Here is a 7681-nt window from a genome sequence, read left to right as displayed (position 1 = left end):
ATTTATTTCACCTCATTAGGACGCTGCAAAATTTTCACAATATTATTTATGGAAGAAATTTTAGCATCTACTGAATCTTTACACTCAATTTCATATACTTCAGATACTTTTCTACCGGTTCCTAGCTATGTAGTTGGGAATTGATACTCATTATTTGTTATCCTATCGAGGATATCAAAGGCATCTAACATCATTCGAGTAGGTACATTAACTCCATTATAAAACATCACGACTTGAGTCCAGTCATGAAATCTGTGGTTTACACATTTACGAAATAGACTTTTATATCTATCCCAACATTCGTACATTGATTCGTCATCACCTTGGTGAAAGCTTGCAATATCATTGCTTAGCTGTGTATTCATATTGGTTGGATTGTATTTCAGTATGAAACTCTTGTATTAATTTGCCCAAGATTCCATTTATCCTAAAGGGATTCCACTAAGCCAAGCTTTTTCTCTATCGCGTAGGGAATAAGGAAAAAGTTTAATTTTAAGCATATCTTCATGCACTCCTTGTTGTCGGAATGAATCGCAGAATGCTCGGATATGCTGTCTAGAATCCTTATTAGGTGAACCACCAAATTTACCAATGGAGTTTAGCATGTTGAACATCACTGCTATGAGCTCAAAATGGGTTGCTTCTATTTTAGGTGCCACGATACTTGGATATAGATCATCAAGAATTGGGTTCAAGTGATCTCATATTGCTCTTGGTCTTGTAACTTCTCTCTGAAGATTAATTGTCGCATCAGGATCTTCCTGATCTCTCATATTTTTGCCTTAAAATTTTAGTTGATTCATATTCTCCCTAGTTTATTGGTTACGTCGCCTTTGTCTGAACGACTGTTCAATTTCAGAGTCAAATGGTTCTAATGGTTTACCAACAGATCTCATGGTCATGCAACAATAAATTCTTCAAAATAAAAAGAAAAGAAAATAAGTTAGCTAAGTAAATAAAAGGTGACAAGAAACACTTGTTATGATGAAAAATAAAAATTTCGTCGGTTGCCAATCCCTAGTAACGGCGCTAAAAACTTGATCACTTGTAAATGTATATGGTAAGGCAAGCAATTCTGTGCATGTATACACAATTGAATCAAGTAATATAGGGTATATGAGTTATCATCTCCTAAGGGATTAGCCGATTCTTTTTAAGCTTCACCACAACTAGAATTAGTTGTCACAAGCTAATTTACCACAACTATTAGTAATAAAGCAAGAAAATATTATAAAGTATGATTACAGAAAAGTTTGGTCGAGACAAAATAAATATGCAAAGCTATCGAATTGAATTAATTAAAGCAAAGACAAGTGTTGATTCAAATATATTCAAAACAACCTCACATATTCAGACTTTTCACATAGCACTTATGCTAATCTTTTATTAGGATAAGCAATTATTCTAAGTCCATAATGAATTGTTATGACATGCTTAAACTGCCCGGCAGTATTACTGAGTATACTTATATGGTTGTTATGGCAATACTACTTAGCGTTAACTACAATCCTTGGTTTGTCTGACTGTTGTTGTAGCAATACCTCTCGGTGTAAACTATAATCATTATTTATCCTACTCTAGCGTCTATCCATTTTAGTTGATTGAAACCCTCTCCTTATCTCTAAGGTAGACAAGTTAAAATATCACCATCCCGGATCCATTCAATTTTTCACGTAGATCTATCTTAATTCTCTTGAATCTCTAGGAATCAATATCTAAACAACCGAAATTCTATAGATGCTCTTACATTGTCATGCTTCACCAAGGCCCCAGGCAATCTCTCGAAGCTCTTACAGTGTCAAGGCAAAATATTTAAACAATGAACAAAACAATCATGAGGAAAATCATAATTTATCATTCATAAAGCAGAAAATAATTGTTTCGACAAAACAAAGATTAACACCAAGTAAAACATTTCATGGTGTTATAAAAAAGTTAATCAAAGCATCATCATTTTACTACAACCCCAAACAACGACTACCAAAATTGGGGGCTTCGTTATGACATATCTGATCAACATCACGCCTGCCTTGGCGGTCAGTCGCTCTCGAGGCCTGACCGTCGCTCTGCTATAGCCTGACTATGGAAGACACCAAGGACAGTCGGTTGGAAATAGGTGGGAAAGCACTACAGTTGCTCGCTCACGCCTCAGTTAAAGCTCTCTTTTTTCTTTCTTGCCTCCTCCTTTTTGCATATGTGGTTGGGTATTTATAAATGGAAATATCCTAGTGTTTCGCGTAAGTGAAGATTGACTAAATACATGTTATTGTCTTGCCCAGGCTAAAAAAAAGGAAAGACGACTGGTTGTGGTCAAAATCTTGAGGTCTTGCTTGCACGTGAGGGTAGTCGTACAACTGGCATGTGACACAGGCAGTTTCGTCATAGCCGCTTCAGACTTGCAAGATAAACCTTGCCTTGGCGAGATAAATCTGCTCCTTATTGTCTTTATCTTCTCTATTCCACTGGCCCTTGTAAAATACTTTATCGCGACTGAAATGTTCTTCTTTAGTAAATTTCTTGCACATACACAATCCACACAAGCCATTTCTCCTCGGCAGCATCAGTCAAACCAAATAAATATTGCCCAAGCAACATTTATCCACCACAACCAAATATAACCTAAATGCAACTAATATGATGTGCATACTTTGTTTATAAGAGCAATAATTTAAGTAAAAAGACTATAAATAGAGTACTTTTATGGAGTTATCAGTCTCGTTGATGTACTTCTACTTGAACTCTAACAAAAAAATCTCCCAAATTGGTCACTCAGACTCTAGAACCAACTCAATGGTCTCCCATCGATCTATTGGGTCATCTTTTTAGTAAGGATGTTATGTACTCTAAGTTACCCTCAAAGTTAATATGAAGTTTTTACAAGATGTGAAGGGTCTCATGGAACCATTTGTATGCAACTGCAGGTCATCCTCAACCAAACCTGGAAAATCTATATTCTTTTAACAATAGAGTATCTCAATGAGAGACTCTTGAAAGCCACTATGGGTGGAGAAAAAGGAATGGATACAGTGGGTCTCTAGGGATAGCCCTAGCTATATGCCTCAATGATTTCTTGAGGTCTCAGAAGAATGTCATCTCATTTATCACTACCTCAATAAACTTGTCCTCGTGTCTCTGGCTAGAGATGCACGACCCTCATAATTATAGTCGGGGTCATCTGTCATATCCTATAATTTTCCAAGAAGGAGAAGAGTCAACATCACCACTTCCATACATGTAAGTACGCTTGACACTATATATGTATGTACATCATTGACACCTAAAGACACTAACCCACGAGTCCTACAAAAAACTAAATCTGATGCTCTAATACCACTAAATATAACACCCTAATCCAATTTAACCCAAAGTCTAGAGGATTAGAATGCCAAACATAACCATCTAAGTGGCTAACAATTTTTTAATTATTTATCAAATTTTAAAATCTGAACATTATATAAATACCGATATAAAATATGGATACAAAATATAAGTATTTAAAATATGGGGAGCTCCTAAAAAAAGTTTAAAAAATATATAAGTTTAAAATAAATTTTGACTCAAATAGATAACATGGTCTATGATAGTACATACCATCTACAATACTCAAGATGTAATATGCTAAAGAATCGGGTCTGGAAGTCTTTAATCTGGAGAAAAACTCTTCAACTAACACCTAAGAATCTACACACAGAAACACATTTCATACACTAAGCTCATAAGCTCAGTGTCACATAATCAAGCCTATTATACTACATACATCCAACACATAAGCATGCTACAATTATGGTTACGAACATTTATACATGCTATCAACCCAACAAAAGTAAGTATCACGGAGTAGCTCGAGATAACTGAGAATCAAGGACTGACATCCATATTTACTTACTAAAGAACCTTAGGCGAGACTTGGGTCACATGCCATCAACGTCTCTCGATACTTCGAGTTGGGTCTAGGTCACATAACATCGGTACCTCACCCGGTTAGTTTACTCTTCTAGAGTACTCGGGATATTCTTGGGTCACTAAGCATCGACACAACATATAACTAGCATTTAAAGTGCCCCAAGCACTGCATTAGATATATCCAGATAATCTCCTACTTAATCATAAAAACGTCGTATATATAAGAGTATTGATACTCTACCCTATGTACCAATACTCCATTGAGTACTGATACTCTACCCTGGATTGGATAGGATACTTCCCAGAGTGTCAATACCAAATTTACCTTTTATGTTTTAAAAAATACCTTAATATCGATAACTCCTTAAAGGAGTATCGATACTTTACCCTAGGTACCTATACTCCTATGAGTATCGATTCCAAAATGGCCTATTGGAATCTAATTAGGTCCCTGGGTATCGGTATTAAGTCTCGAGTACCGATACAACCTAAGCAATATCGAAACACTTTGATGGGGTATTAATACTCTCCTCAAAAACCCCTTTTAATATTTCCCATTCACAACGAGCAGAATCGATAATATTCTTACAATATCGATACCCTATACCTAGAAATTTCTATTTCTCTAGTCCAAAACTTCCCAAAAACACTCTTAAAGTATCCCCTACACCCCCTAATGGTGTTTAAACTTATTTAGTACTTAAGAAACACCAAAGGTCACTATTTTAAACCTGAATAACATTAAATTCCAATTTTCATGCCTTGAGCATCTCAAAAGAACACAAATGGTCCATACACGCATACAAGCATCAAAACTACACATGATGACCTAAAATCAGTTTGAAAAATAAAGAATTTTGTTTATTGAGAACAACCTCAAGCTCACCCTAGCACATATTTCTCCATGTTTTTCACCTTGAGCTTTCACTCAATTCTATCACTAACCAAAAGTAATTAAATGGATTACTAACTTACTTGAAGGCTTATAAGAATTATAAACAAAATTCTAATCTCTTAGGGATATATTTGGAACACTGAAGAGCTTTAGGATACAAACCATTTCTAAAACCTCATCTTGGTCACTATAATCAAACATGAGAAAGCGGGTTTGAATTGAAGCTCTAGATGTGGAGATTTCCTTTCTTACCTTAAGGATTTTGAACTAGGGTTCAGGAAGAGGAAAGTTATCACCCTTGAGTCAAACATAAGGACAAATGAAGATAAAAAAATATAATAAGAATAAGATAAGGAAAATGATGAAGAAAAAGATGTGCTTCACATTTACATCATCCCTCTTAATGGGAAATCAACTTTTAAAAATATTAAGAGATATATTACACTCCTAATCCTCCCACTTTTAGCCTCTTTTCAAAATTACTCATTTTTACTACAGTTTGGGCCTAAGTAAAACACAATCCACCTCATACTTGGATAAGGATATCTTACAAGCTTATTACATTTATTAAATTCTTTCTAAAGTTAACCCAAAACTTCTAACTCAAAAATCATGGCGTTATTGTTTTAAAGAGTACACAATCAACTTATTTGCCTCTCGATGTATTACTTCATTGGAGTTTCTTGTTAGATTTATTTTCTTTTTTACTTTAAATTGTTCTTTTGAGTGTTGTGACTTTTAAGATGGAAGAATATGTAAAATTATATGAGGTATTCTGAGGCCTCATGACCTCATGAATGATATTGCTTAATAAATGAATATACTTGATGGAATTCAAAAATGAATGGATGAAATTAATAGAATTCATCAATGAATGAACTTAATTGAATTCATAAATCCCAAGAATTGAAGGAACAAGTAACCCAAAGGACTGCATTAACTAGGAAAGAAGAGTCGACATCATACTCTCCTATGATGATTGTCCCATGGAAGAAAAAGTATCATTGATCACCTCAAAATTTATAGATTATTCTCTCAAATGGTGAAGACAAACACAATGAAAAAGAACACTAATGAAAAATTCCAATAATCAAGTCATGGTATGCACTAAAACAATCAATAAGCAAATATTTTCTTCCAACAAACTATATATGTGAAGTTAAACAAATACTTCAAAGACTTTGACAAGATCAAAACTATGTGAAATATTACTACAATATCCTTAATGAATCGAGCAAATATACATGAAGACGACGTGTACATAGTGAATAGATTTCTTATCGGGTTGCATTCGAGCGTCTTTGATCTTCTTAACTTACAGGTTATAAAAGCCTTAAAGACACACTAAAGAAATTAAAGATGATTGAAGTACAATTAAAAAGGAAGTATCATTCCATAAACACTTTCAAGGTACTTCATATACTCCACTTCTACTTGAATAATGAATCGAATAATGACATCGGTGAATAGATGTTAGTAGCATTGTAATGGAAGATGGTAATCTTCAGTCTATGGAAACAAAAGAAGCACTACAAAATCAAGTGATGACACTTTGTGAAGAAGGTGGGAAAACAAAAAAAAATAAATAGACCATAAACAAGAGGAAAAAACAAAAGATGCCACAACCGATAAAATCTATAAACATGAGGGAGGTGAGTGAACCTAATTGTGAGAAGAAAAGAGTGAATCAAAACCTATGTGTGAGAACAAAAGAATTGAGAGAAAACCTTTCTCACAAAAAACCTTGAATCATTTTTCCCTTTAGGGAATCAATTGTTTTTATTTCTAACGAGGATTTGTCTAGTGTGTTTATTTCTCTTACAATATTTTTGAGAAGTGTTAGGTGATCCACCTGAATGATTACCACCAAAAAGAGAAAAAGAACACCACACTGATCTGATTCAAGGTACCATCATCATTCTTTGAAGAAATTATCTCGAAGAAACTAAAGAGTTAGATTTATTGCGAAAATGCTACATCGAGGAAAGCCTTAGTCATTGTGACATCTCAGTGATGAAACAAGAATTAAACCACACCACATGTACATATTTTGTTTACTTTGATGATATTCTTATCTACTCTCTTGAATCTCATATCTCACACGTTTGCTTGATTTCCGAAGTTATTTGACGAGAACACTTATATGTTAAAATGGACAAGTGCATGTGTTGTAGTGATAAGCTTATCTTTATAAGCTTCCTAGTAATTGTACAAGGAATACATGTAGATGATGAAAAGGTGAAAAAATTCAATAATGTCCCACACCGTCATCCATAACCAAGGTAATACCATTTCATGGCTAAGTCAGCTTCTACCCCCGTTCTGTCAAAGATATTTCTACCATTATTGCACCTTTGATGAACATCAACAAAAAAACTGTGGAATTCAAATAGGGAAAACAACAACAAGAAGAATTTGTGTAATACCCCAAATTTTGGTTAGTGACTAAAACATAAATTTTGAAATATTAGTTCCTAAGTATAAATTTGGGAAAGTTTAGGGACTAAAATGGTAATTTTCATAAAAAATAATTTTTATTCCGTAAATGGATAGTTTACGCTTGAGATTTAGGTTTTATGTAAAACAAATTCTTGATCCATAATTTATGTTAAAACTATAAAGGGTTAAAGTCTGGTAAAAAATTTGGTAAATCGGATCGAATAGATATTTTGAGAAAAAATTGAAGGATGATAAATTATGCTTAAAATATATTATTTCCACAATTTAAAATGATGTAAAATAATATAAACATTGTATTTTAGGATTTCTTTCCATGTTTAAATTGGATAGTTAGATTAAGGTGGCAAAATTGAAATTTTTGGGAGGTTACAAGGATAAAATGGTAAAGAGTGAAATATTTTGTCCATATTTAACTTTGGAAAT

Source organism: Hibiscus syriacus, unplaced genomic scaffold (assembly GCF_006381635.1).
Source record: "Hibiscus syriacus cultivar Baekdansim isolate YM2019G1 unplaced genomic scaffold, ASM638163v2 tig00110129_pilon, whole genome shotgun sequence".
NCBI lineage: Eukaryota > Viridiplantae > Streptophyta > Magnoliopsida > Malvales > Malvaceae > Hibiscus > Hibiscus syriacus.
The sequence above is the reverse complement of the archived record's forward strand: the minus strand, read 5'-3'. Positions refer to the sequence as shown.